The sequence below is a fragment of the Microcebus murinus genome, chromosome 18, assembly GCF_040939455.1.
Source record: "Microcebus murinus isolate Inina chromosome 18, M.murinus_Inina_mat1.0, whole genome shotgun sequence".
Taxonomy (NCBI): Eukaryota; Metazoa; Chordata; class Mammalia; order Primates; family Cheirogaleidae; genus Microcebus; species Microcebus murinus.
This window is the reverse complement of record NC_134121.1, coordinates 38,412,410-38,425,236: the sequence shown is the minus strand read 5'-3', so window position 1 is coordinate 38,425,236 and position 12,827 is coordinate 38,412,410. Positions and strand designations below refer to the sequence as shown.

The 12,827-nt window shown below is 55.8% G+C and overlaps 1 long non-coding RNA gene across 2 annotated transcripts; it reads right to left on the bottom strand.

Moving 5' to 3' along the window:
- Window positions 1–7,270: 7,270 nt before the first annotated feature.
- LOC105885110 (uncharacterized) lies at window positions 7,271–11,482 on the bottom strand. 2 transcript variants are annotated; one of them, XR_012912974.1, is made up of 3 exons: window positions 10,672–11,482; window positions 9,667–9,703; window positions 7,271–7,570 (listed from the first exon to the last, which is right to left on the bottom strand). It is a non-coding gene; the product is annotated as an uncharacterized LOC105885110 (long non-coding RNA). The 2 variants fall into 2 exon arrangements; XR_012912975.1 differs by having other exon boundaries at window positions 7,271–7,539.
- Window positions 11,483–12,827: the final 1,345 nt, after the last annotated feature.

The window sequence follows — 12,827 nt, the reverse complement described above, 5'->3', positions numbered from 1 at the left end:
TCTACTAAAAAAAAAAAAAAAAAAGAAAAAAAGAAAGAAATTAGCTGGACAACTAAATATATATATATATATTTTTTTTTTTTAAAAGTTATGTTGACACTATTCTATAGTCTGTTAAATATGCAATAGCATTATGTCTATAAAATGTAAATAACTTAATTTAAAAATATTTTATTGCTAAAAATGCAAATGATCATCTGAGCCCTCAGCAAATCATAACCTTTTTGCTGGTGGTGGGTCCTGCCTCCATGTTAATGGCTGCTGCTGGCTGAGGGTGGTGCTTCCCGAAGGCTGGGGTGGCTGTGACAATTTCTTAAAATGAGACAAGAAGGAAGTTTGCCACCTGGATTGGCTTCCTTTCGTGAAAGATTTCTCTGTAGTATGTGATGCTGTTTGATAGCATTTTTTTTGAGACAGAGTCTCACTTTGTTGCCCAGGCTAGAGTGAGTGCCGTGGCGTCAGCCTAGCTCACAGCAACCTCAAACTCCTGGGCTCAGGTGATCCTACTGCCTCATCCTCCTGAGTAGCTGGGACTACAGGCATGCGCCACCATGCCCGGCTAGTTTTTTGTATTTTATATATATATATATATATATATATATATATATATATATATTTTTTTTTTTTTTTTTAAGTTGGTCAATTAGTTTCTTTCTATTTTTAGTAGAGACAGGGTCTCCTCAGGCTGGTTTTGAACTCCTGACCTTGAGCAATCCACCTGCCTCAGCCTCCCAGAGTGCTAGGATTACAGGCGTGAGCCCCCTCGCCCGGCTGTTTGATAGCATTTTATCCATAGTAGAACTTCTTTAAAAACTAGAGTCAATTCTCTCAAACCCTGTCACAGCTTTATCAATAAAGTTGATGTAATATTCTAAATCCTTTGTTGTCATTTCAACAATGCACAGCATCTTCACCAGGAATAGATTCCATCTCAAAAAACCACTTCCTTTGCTCATCCATAAAAAGCAACTCCTCATTTGTTCAAGTTTTACTGTGAGATCACAGCAATTCAGCCACATGTTCAGGCTCCACTCCTCTGATTCTAGTTCTCTTGCCATTTCCACTGCAGTTACTTTCTCCACTGGAGTCTTGAACCCCTCAAAGTCTTCTGTGAGGGGTGGAATCAACTTCTTCCAAACTCCCGTTAATGTTGATGTTTTGACCTCCTTCCATGAATCACAAATGTTTTTAATGGCATCTAGAATGGTGAATCCTTTCCAGAAGATTTTCAATTTGCCTTGCCCAGATCCATCAGAGGAATCACTATCTAAGACAGTTAGAGCCTTATGAAATGCATTTCTTAAATAATAAGACTTGAAAGTCAAAATTACTCCTTGATCCAAGGGCTTCAGAGTGCTGTGTTAGCAGGCATGAAAACAACATTAATCTCCTTGTACATCTCCATCAGAGCTCTTGGGTGACCAGGTGCATTGTCAATGAGCAGTAATGTTTTGAAAGGAATCTTTTTTTCTGAGCAGGGAGGTCTCAACTGTGGGCTTAAAACATTCAGTAAACCATGCTGTAAACAGATGTGCTGTCATCCAGGCTTTGTTGTTCCATTTATACAACACAGGCAGAGTAGATTTAGTATAATTCTTAAGGGCTCTAGGGTTTTCAGAATGGTAAATGAGCATTGGCTTCAAATTAAAGTCACCAGCTGCATTAGCCCGTAACAAGAGAGTCAGCCTGTCCTTTGAAGTTTTGAAGGGAGGTATTGACTTCTCTCCTGCGATGAAAGTCGTAGATATCATCTTCTTCCAATGTAAGGCTCTTTCTTCTACATTGAAAATCTGGGTCAGGCATGGTGGCTCATTCCTGTAATCCCACAACTTTGGGAGGCCCAAGGCAGGGGGATTGCTTGAGGCCAGGAGTTCGAGACCAGCCTGGGCAACATGGCAAGAACCCCATGTCTACAAAAAAATCTAAAAGTTAGCTGGGCATGATGATGCATGCCTGTAGTCCCAGCTACTCAGGATACTGAGGCAGGAAGATCACTTGCACCCAGGGGTTTGAGGTGGCAGTGAGCTTTGATCATGCCACTGCACTTCAGCCTGGGTGGCAGAGTGAGAACCCATCTCAAAAAAAATTTTAAAAATCTGTTGCTTAGTGTGGCCACCTTCATCAATTATCTTAGTTAGATTTCCTGGATAACTTGCTACAACTTCTCCACTTGCTGCTTTACCTTGCACTTTTATGTCATGGAAACAGCTTCTCTCCTTAAACCTCATGAACCAACCTCTGCTAGCTTCAAACTTTTCTCCTGCAGCTTCCTCACCTCCCTCAGCCTTCCTAGAATTGAAGAGACTTAGCTTAGGGCCTTGCTCTGGATTAGGCTTTGGCTTAAGGGAATGTTGTGGCTGGTTTGATCTTCTATTCAGACCACTGAAATTTTCTTCATATCAGCAATAAAGCTGTGTCACTTTGTAATCATTCCTGTGTCCACTGAAGTAGCACTTTTAATTCCTTTCAAGAACTTTCCTTTGCATTCACGACTTGGCTAACTAGTGCAAGAGGCCTAGCTTTAGGCTCGTCTTGGCTTTTGGCATGCCTTCCTCACTAAGCTTAATCATTCCTAGTTTTGATTTAAAGTGAGAGGTGGGACTCTTCCTTTCACTCGAACACTTCGAGGCCATTGTGGGGTTATTAGCTGGCCTGATTTCAATATTGTGTCTGAGGGAGTAGTTAGGCCCCAGGACAGGCAGAGAGATGGGGGTGGAGCGGCCAGAACACACCAACATTGATTAATTAATTTCCCTGTCTTCTATGGGCATGGTTGGTGACACCCCAAAATAATTACAGTAGTTAATATCAAAGATCACTGATCACAGATCACCATAAGAGATACAGTAATAATGAAAAAGTTTGAAATATTGCAAGAATCACCAAAATGCGACACAGAGGCACAAACTGAACACATGCTGTTGGAGACATGGCACCGATAGGCTTGCTCAGTGCAGGGTTGCCATAAACCTTCAATTTGTAAAAAAGGTAGTATCTGCAAAGTGCAATAACGGGAAGTGAAATAAAACATGGTATGCCTAGACATGTTTTTGTGTGGACATCTGTTTTCATTTCTCTTGGGTATCCTTCGGAATCGAATTGCTAGGTCGTATGGTTACTCTGTTTAATCATTTCTGAGCACTTTTTTATTTTCTGGCACAAGACGATTCAAGTGTATCTTTTATTTTCCCTGCGCTAGCCCCGTGATCAGCCATTCCTCCAAGGAGCCCTGGTTTTTGCTAGTGGAAAATGGGGGAGATTAAGCCTTGGGTGCTAGCTATGCTCATCACTATGAAGGCGTCACTGCTCCCAGCCCTCTCCGTGGATGAAGCTAGGAAGTGCATGCATGTGTATACATACACGTACATACATTGACATATATGCACAAACACATACATGCATTTGCATCAATATTTATTTCTATGTCTGTCTATTTATTTGGAAAATCATGAGTTCTCAACAACCCCTTCAGTTCCAGTCCAGATGTGGAGGATCACAGGTGGGAACACCACAGGGTTCACGCATGTTTTTCTTTTTTCATGTTTATGACACTCTTGGCTGACAGTGAGAAACCAGGCTCACTTTTACTTACTGGGTGTCATATGTACTTACTGGGCCAGCCCCACTGGATGCAACCAGTGTACCAAGGAGAAACTGGTCTCTTCCCCCACCCCTCCTTACCTTGCTTGGGCTTGGACCCCCACCCCAGGCCGCCCTCTTGTGACTTTTGCTCTCTCTGCTCCACTGCCCCTCATGAGAGCCACCCTCCTGAGTTCCCCTCCCCAACCCCTGGGACATCTGCCTTGCTTGGCCCCAGCTAAAGTCTTCTGGACTGAACTGTGTTTGAAGGGAAGGGAAGAAAAGAAGAAAAAGGAGGAAGAGGAGGAGGAAGAAGTAGGAGGATGAAGAGATGGAGAAGGAGAGGGAGAAGAGGAGAAGGAGGAGGAGGAGGAGGAAGAGAGCCGCCTGGCAGGTTTTGTTGAATAGTGGACGTTGTGGGCGACAGGTCGTAGAGGCCCTGGCTGGTGTCATCTTTGTCTTCATTCAGAGAGAAGTCCACAGAGCACAGGGAAGTCACCTTGACACAGTGCAGTGGGTCCAGCTCCAGTGCGCCGTATCCCTGGGCGTGGCTCTTTCCGGGGCCTCACCTGTCACCTGTCCGCCACCGTGCAGCAGGCAGAGCAGTGCGTAGAAGACATGTGCCTGGACAGGGAGGGGAGAGCCTGGAAAGTCATGTGAGGCCTGGGAGCTCAGGGGTGGGGGACACCAGAGTGTGTCATGGGCCCACGGGAAGGGGTTTCAGGAAGCAGGAGGTGGGGGTGGCACAAGGAGACAGGGCAGGTGGGTGGCGGGGCAGGAGAATGGCGCCTCAAGCCTGGGGGACAGTCCCTCTAGGCTGGCTTGGCAGGGGATGGGGACACGGTGGGAAACTGCCTGCCTCCCTGGGGAGAGGCTGGACACAAGGTCAAGGCAAAGGAGGCAGCCCTGAGGTGTGGAGGGGTAGAGAAGGGATGCCATATGTGGGGGACAGGGACCCAGCCAGGGAGGGGGTCTAGTGGGGGAGAGGGCTCAGTGAGAGGGAAAGGGGGCTTACATACTAAGTGGGAGGGGTTGCAGGGGTCCCATCTCTTTGTCTAGCAAGCAGTGACTGCAACCCTCCCGGACTCTGTCCCTGCCCCCACCTGCACTGGGGCAGTGGGCAGTGACCTCCTTCGGGACGTGGTCCAGGCCTGGGGTGGGAGCCCCAGGCTTACCCCTCCTGGCTGAGCTTTCTGCCCCAGGGTCCTGGAGCCTGGGCGCAGGGGTGGGGAAGGGCTGGGGGCTCGCTCTCCCCCAGCCTCCGTTCACCACGGGGCAGGCAGGGCTGGATTTGTTTCTCATTTTGCTCTTGGCTCGTCTGGTGGAAAAATCTAAGCGCTCCCCTTGGTACAGCTGAGGCGGAGAGGGCGAGTAGCTGGGAGGCTGTCCTGGCAGGGAAGTGGAAGGGCAGGCGGGGCCTGGCCAATGAGAGACTGCCCCCTGCTCGGCTCCCGCAGCCCCATTGCTCCTACGTGGCTCTGCAGGCCGGGTGGGAAGTGCTGCTGTCCTGCTGTCTGTGGTGGAGGGGCTGGGCCAGGGAGGAGATAGGACTAGGCTTGGGGTCAGCCTCGGGCCCATAGCCCCCACCCTCTGGGCTTGTCCCCAGAACAGTCTCTGAAGGGTGATTTAAAGTCCCCTGGGGGTCCTTGAAAGCACCACTGGGAAGCTGCAGCAGGAGGAGTCTGAGTCAGACCAGGGAGGGACAGGCTTCCTCACCATGCAGCGCTTTTGCCTAAGGGGGAGGCGACCTTTGTACTAGGAGGGTTCCCTAGGCAACCCCGAGGCATTTCCTGAACTCCCTGGCCATGGGAAGCCTTTCCTGTGGGTTATCCCATGTGGCCTTCATAAGCACCCCCATGTCGGCACTAGCCATCCCATTTCACAGGGGAGGAGGCTGAGGCTCCAAGAAGTCAGGCGTCTCACTCAAGGTTGCATAGCCTCTACGTGGCAGGGCTGGGATTTGAACCCAGCTGTGTCTCCCTCCTTCCCCTCCACCCCAGGGTCTGGGAGACCCTGAGCGGTGCCTGGGTGAGGCTGCTCCTGCAGGGAGAGAAGCTAGAAGGAACTCGGGGGCCTTTTGGGCCATGCCCCTGCCTCTGCGCCACAGCTCCCAGCCTCTCCCACTGGCCCCAGCGCCTAACTGGCAGTGAGGTGCTCCCAGAGAGCTCCCCCACCGTCCTCTTGTGGAGCCGGAGCCACCCCCACTCCATTTTCTCAGACCTTGAGTCCCTCACCCCGGCCCCCTCTCCAGTCTGAGGGAAAGCGGAGCCCAGAGCGGAGCCCAACCGCTTTCCCTCTGGAATCTGCTGCCTCTGCTTTCCGATGGGGAAACCATCTGGACTGCATTATGGGCAGTGGAGAAAGCCCGAGAGCAGGAAAATGTGAGTTGGCCCCCGGCTCCCGTCTGCAGTGTATGCTGAGGGGCGGGGGGGCTCAGGCTCTTCAGGGGCTGGGCCAGCAGCTGCCTCCACCTCCCCAGCTCCTGGAGGGGCCGATAGGAGAAGTGCTCAGGAGAGGGTGACCTGGGAAGGCAGGGCCCAGGCCTCGCACACCTCTGCAGAGCCCGGGTTGAAACTGCTTATCTTACCAACTTACCCATTTCACAGACGAGAAGACCAAGGGTAGTGACTTCCCCAGGGCCACACAGCAAACCCTTCTACACGTGCACACATGCTGATGGGCACTGGAAGCACCGCCCCCCCCAATATGTGGGGGTGCGGGGGCTGGAGCAGGGGAGCAAGGGAGCAGGAAAGAGGCTGGTGTTTTCTCTTTGGGCTCAGAGCGTGAAGGGGCAAAGGCCCATGAGGACAGCAAGGAACTGGCCTTTGTCTTTTACAGGGTCTTCCTTCCTTGCCTCCCAAGCCCCTCCCCCCTGCCCTAGGTGCCACCTTTCCCCGGTACCCAATGCCTGAGGGTACTGGGTGCTGGGGTGGGGGCCCTGTGGGCTCTTCTCTGGGTCGCAGGAGCCCCCTCCCCCGCGTGGCCCCAGCTCCAGACGTGGCAGGGCGAGCAGGAGTGAGGTTTCTCCGCTCCCTCCAAGTGCTGCGCTGGCGGCTCCCGAAATAAAAATCAAATGTGGGCTTGGCAGAGGGAGCGGGGTGGGAGACGCAGCCTGAGCGGGTGAGCGGCAGCGCTGGGGCTTCATTCTTTCCACTGTAACTTCACCTCCTAACCTCTGGCATTTTAATTACGTCTCCTACCCCCTCGCTCTGCCTGGGCCAGAGGGTGAGCTCACGCTTTCCTCCAGCCTGGGGCAGGGGCAGCCTCGGCCTGGACCCCCAGACCCTGCTCTGCTCCCTGGAAGCTGGGTGGGGGCCGGGCTGGGGGTGTCTGCCTCATGCTCCCTCCTGCTTCTCCTGTCCCAGGAGGGGCCTGGAGAAGGGCCCGGCCCCAGGCATCCAGCTGGCATCTCAAGTTCCATGTGTGAATCATTAGTCTTCACACCCACTGCTCCATTTAATGGTGGCCACTGTCTCAAGGCCAGGCGTGGCAGGCTCACCACCCCATTTTATGGACGGCTCAGCAGTAGTCTGCAGGGCAGAACTTGGGCCCGGGCCCAGGCCCCGGTCCCGTACTCTTTCCTAATCCAGGAAGAGGGGCAAGAACCGCTAAGGCCCAGAGTGTCCGCTTTTGTCCATTGGTAAGTGATGGGCAGCATTATTTTGATATTAAAACATGCAAGGAGATAGTATGAGGCAGGAAGCAAAATGCCTATGAATTTTTAAGGTAGAAAAGTCTTCAGAGATCTCCACTTGGGGCTGTGCTCAGACTCCAGGAGCAGCATCCGTCTCCCCTGGCATGGCCATGAACTGGGGTGAGATGCGGTCATATGTGTTTGCGGTCACATGCAGCCAGTTCATTCAGGCCCAGGACTGCTGCTGAAGACGCTGGTGGGCGCTGGCAGGAGGCCTTGGCCCACCCTGGGGTGCGGAGGCCTTCTCTGATGATTCTCCTTGTCTCCTGGGAAGGGAAACTTCTACCAGACACACACCTGGGAAAGGACAGCCATTCTGCAGCCAGCGCAGGTGCAGGGCAGCCTTGACTCTGACCCCAGGGCCAGCACCACACCTTCAACCACCCAACCGAGGCTTTCTGCTCTATCCCCTGGCCCCGGGACCTCCCCTGCCCCATTGCCTTGGAGGCCCAGGCTGTGGGGAAGCCCTCTCTTTTCTTCCCTCTTGTCCTACGAGTCTCCCCTGAATCAAACAAAGGATTCCATCAACAAGTGATTCCTGGGCACCTGGTGCGCCGCAGGCCTTGCTGTGGCCAGGCATGGCCTCTCTGCTCGTTGGAGACAGCGAAGTGCTATTCAGCGCCCTGCGTGCTGCGGTGGGGGGATGAAGGCGACGGCAGCTCTTGCAAGGGGAATCCTGCCCCAGGCTCCAGTGGGAAGAACACAGGAGAGGCTTCCCAGAGTAAGGGATGCCAGGAGGAGCCCTAAGAAAGATTGCTGAGGGCTGAGGCTACAGCACCTGCCAAGGCGCAGTGGGGAGAGAGCCTGGCGCAGAGGCTATAGGAGTGTGGGGGGCACGGGGCGCGGGCGCTGTAGGAGCTGTATGAGGGTCAGGGTGCATTTCTGGGCAAGGTGTGGAGGATGGGCTGGCAGGTGATCAGAATGGAGGTGGGGTGACCTCTCAGGAGGCTCCCGCAGAGGTCCAGGTGAGAGGTGGCGGCGGCCAGGCCCAGGCTGGGGGTGGAAAAAGGTGGCCGGATTGATAGAGATGTAAGGGGCAGAAGCCATGGGACCTGGCGACTGACTGGCAGAGGGCTGCGGGCCAGGGATCCACTAAGGCTGGCTCCGGGTTTCTGGTTTACTGTTGAACACGGGGGGTTGGTAAACCTGTAGAGCATCCAAGTGGAGACGCGTACCAGGTGGCCCGACATGCAGAGGTGCCCTGGAGAAAGTGCAGAGAGAAGAGGACAGGCCCAAACCCACAGGACAATGGAGAAGGCATAGCCCGCAAAGGAGCTAGAGAAGGAGCAGCCAGAGCCGCCAAAGCCCCCAGGACAGGAGGTCCTACCGGAGCAATGGCCAACAGTGTCAGGGGCTAGAGATGGGGCAGGCTGAGGCCCAGGAAGGGACACTTGGTCCAGGGTCCAAGAGGCCATTGCCACTTGCTGTCCCCCAACCCCCATCAGTCCCCATGCCCCTACATCTTCTGGTTCCCAGCCCCCATCTCTATACCCCAGCCCCATCTCTATACCCCGCCCCCACATCTCTGTCCCCCAGCCTCCTGTCTCCATCCCCCAGCCTCCATGTCTCTGTCCCCCAGCCTCATGTCTTTGTCCTCACCCCCATCTCTGTCCCCCAGGCCCCTGTCTCTGTCCCCCAGCCCTTCCCCACCCTCATGCCCCTCACTCTTCCCCATGCCCTCCCCATATTACTTTCTCTCTGTACCCTCTTCTCTCATACCAGATGGCTCAACAGCTTTCTAAGGGAAACTTCATGCCACCCCTACGCCCTGGGGTCCTGGTTGCCTCCATGGCCCCTGAGAACAACCACGTCCACCTCTCACCACAGGCTCCTCCAGGGCTCTAGAGGCTGGGGCAGAGAGGGACACACACCACCACCCCTGGGCACTTCCAACTGAGCCCCCATGAGGCGCCAGGGTCCAGGGCAGCTTCAGGCCAGCCTGGCCCCCAGGGCCTTGTGGCCTAAAGGAAAAAGAAGCAATGAGCCTGACAGCCCCACGCAGAGTGAGAGGAGCGGCCCAGAGAATGAGCTATGGATGTTGAGATCTGGCAGACGGATCTGAGTGGGCGTCATGGAGGAGGTGATTCTGTGTGGGACCTTGAAGGACTAGCAGGATTTGATCACGTGGCACTGGGAACAAAGGCAGTTGCAGGAGGGAACGAGGTGGGAGAGGGGACCAGAGGGGTCCAACCTCTGGTGGAGCCAGCAGCTCTCGGCTGCTGGTGGCTGAAGCGTGTGGCCAAAGGGGTGGGAGGTGGCAAGGTGAAGGGTCACAGCAGGCGGCTGGAACACCGGAGGACTCTAGACTTTGTCCGCTCCTGCCTCTTAACCCGGGGCATTCAGATCTGGCGCTATTTCTAGTTCATTCATTCATTCATATAGGAAATACTTACTGAGCTCCGACTCCGTGCTGGGCAAGTGCTGAAGAGGCTATGAGAGACAGAATAAGGTCCCCGGCGTCACAAGTTTAAGTTCCGCGAAAAGACACAAATGATAAAGTCATGAACAAATAAAGACTAAAAACTAAAATCATGATAGGGGCTGCCATAATGACTGGCCACTCTCTGAAGGGAGGGCCTGTGTCCTGCCTCCCTGCCAGACTGAGGTTTCCTTGAGGGCAGAGCCTGTGCCTCCTCCTCAGACTAGGGCAGAGCCTGCTGCCATCGGGCTGGGAGCATCCAGGGGCTTGGGGACGGAGAGGGGCTAACGCACCTGACAGCAAGGGCTGAGGTGTCTCAGAAACCTCCCAGGAACAGATCCAGGGACAGAGGTGGGCAGGGGTCTTGGGAAGGACCCCTTCCCAGCCAGGCCCAAGCGGGAGGGCTTCCCTCTCCTCCGCATCCACCCCTCTGCCCCATTAAACCTTAAATTAACCTCAGCCCCACCCGGAGCTGGAGAGAGTGCCTCAAAATAAATCCTAAATTACATGCTGCTTGGGGGCAACCACAATTCTTCTTCCTCCCTCTCCAGCAAGCAGACCCGCCCCACCCAATGCTGAGGGGCCTCCCCCCAAAAGGGGCTATTTATACAGTTTTTGCTCCTCTCTTTGCCGTCTAGCCCTGTTGTCCTTGGGTGAGGCCCAAGTAGGCTACTCAGCTCTCCTGGGAGGTGAAAGGGAGCAGGGGAGCCCGAGAGCCTCTCTGGGCTCCGACCGGGCCCTGCAGGATATAATTTATAGTCCAAGCCAGCATACTTTGGGGCACTGTTGACAATTACACCCAGGCAGTGGCACAGGTCTGGACTGTCCTGAGCACACTGGGCATCTGGTCACCCAGGGATGGGGCCCAGACCCCAGCCTCCCAGAGCACTGCCTGCTCGGGTACTTGAGAGAGATCTCGCTTTGCCCCCCAGTTGCCGAGGAAGCAGTTCCGATGACGGGGTGGGGGGGCTCATGGTACCTGGCAAGGGCAGGATGGGCTCTGGCTCCAAGGACCCCGGCACAGGGAAGGCCTGGGCGAGGAAAGGGGGAGCTGGACATGGCTATGTGGAGACTGTGGGCTTGGGTCAAAGGCCTCCCAGGACGAAGCCGCCTTCCACTCTGGGAACCTGGCCCCAGATACTGGGCCCTTGAGTGGGAGAGCCGGGGGAGAGAAGGCACGGGAGAAGGGAAGAGGGAAGCGAGTGGGAGACAGACATGCACACACGGGGAACCACAGAAAGCGGGCAAGAGACAGAGAGAAAGGCGGAGATGGGCAATGACAGAGGACCCTGGGCCTGGCAGCACCCCTCTACTCGCTCGAGGGCCTGGGTGTCTGCCCGCTGCCCACTGGCCCCGCCGTGCTGCCCTGCTCTCAGCCGCCTCTGTGAGTGGGAGGGGCCCCGGGCCTGCCGCTGCCCCTGAGGGAGACTCTCCTCCTGCTCCCCGTGGCCCCTTGCTCGGCCTCCTTCTGTCCCTCTATCCCAGGCAGCCTGGCCAGCTCTATGCTCTCCCCTGGAGCCAGCCCCAGCAGACCTGCCTTGGGGTCCAGACTCTTCTTGCCCCTCTCCTCCCGAGTCCCCCTCCACCCTGGGGGGCCACCCTGGGAAGTGGGGGCCAGGGTGAGTTGAGGGAGGAGGGAGGACCTCTCACTCAGAGTCAGCCCCAGAGCAGGGGAGGGGAGCAGAGAGGAAGGGGGAGGGAAAGAGAGGGAAGGCTGAGAGAGTGTGAGGAGCCACTTCCAAGCCTATGTCCTGGGAGGAGGGACTGGGTGAAGCTGGGTGGTGGCATCAGTGTCTGGAGGACCATGCACACATCCATGTCATTATGCAGGTGACTTAGAGAATGGGGCTCAACATCTCTGAGCCCTACCCTGGATTGTGACACAAGTGAACATGGCACAGGCCGAGCTGCGCAGGTCCCAGCCTCTGCTGGTGGGAGGTGTTTGTACTCACAAGGGAAGTCCTGCCGAGGACTGTGCCAAGAACCTAGAGAGGGCTGGGGTGCGAGTGAGTGTGAGTGTCAGCGTGTGTGAGTGTGTGTGCGTGTGTTGGGGGTAACAGAGGATTCAACCAGTGCTGCCTGAGAGAGGCGAGAACCTCGCAGCACCAGGGAGACAGTCACAACAGCCACCTCCTCTTTAGAGGAGGCGACCTGTCTTCCGGATCAAACTTGATTATCCATCTGCTTAACAGCCCCATGACCCCCATGGAGCCGGGGCACCAGGCCTGTCATTTAGCTGGAGGAAGCAACCCGAGCCACAGCCAGGAGCTGAGCTCCGTGCGGAGCAGCAGTGCCCAGCCCAAGGCAGGCACTGGCCCAGACACTTAGCGCCCTGTTTACCCTGGCCAGGGCGGCTGGCACAGGTGGGTCTCTCCAGGGAGCGGCTGGTGGCCCTGCCAGCAGACCCCGCTGCGGGCGGAAAAGGAGGCCAGGACAGCAGGGCAGGGAGAGGTGGGTGCAAAGACACCCCACTCAGCTGCACAGCTCACACTGCAGCTTGCAGGGGCCAGCCCCCGCGCTCAGGGGGTCTCTCGGCTGCCCTGCAAGAGAGACCGCATGGCTGGGCCCAGGGGGAGAAGCTGCAGCTCCAGGATGCTGGGTGCTGCTCCCCGGGACAGGGGGAGGCTGGAAGAAGCCCCTGCTCTTTGAGGCCTTGGTCTGGCGTGCCTGGCAGCCTCTCGACTCCCCAGATCTGAGGGGCCAGCCGTCAGCACCCACCTGCACACGTGACTTGGCTTAAGCACACACCGTCTCAGCCCCGCCCCGGCAGAGACGGTCACCCCACAGATCCCGTCTCTGGGTCCTTCTCTACCACGTAGACTGCACGGACGCGCTCCACACCCCTGCACCTCAACACACATGTCACCTTCCAGCACCCAGCCCTCAAACTCGGCCAACACCTGGCAGACCCAAAGCACCCCTTCCCCAACTAACCTCCACGCCAGCAATGAGGCCACACTCACACACACAGCCCTCTGCGCAGGGACACCTTCCCCCATTGCCACGCTCCAAAGTGGGCCCCGGGGCCCAACATTCCAGTCCCTGCCCCTGCCCCTCTTCATCCTCCCTCCCTCCTCCTCTCCTGCCCCCCCCCATCTCTCTCCTAGCTAGGTCCCTTGCCCCGGCCTCTTTCTC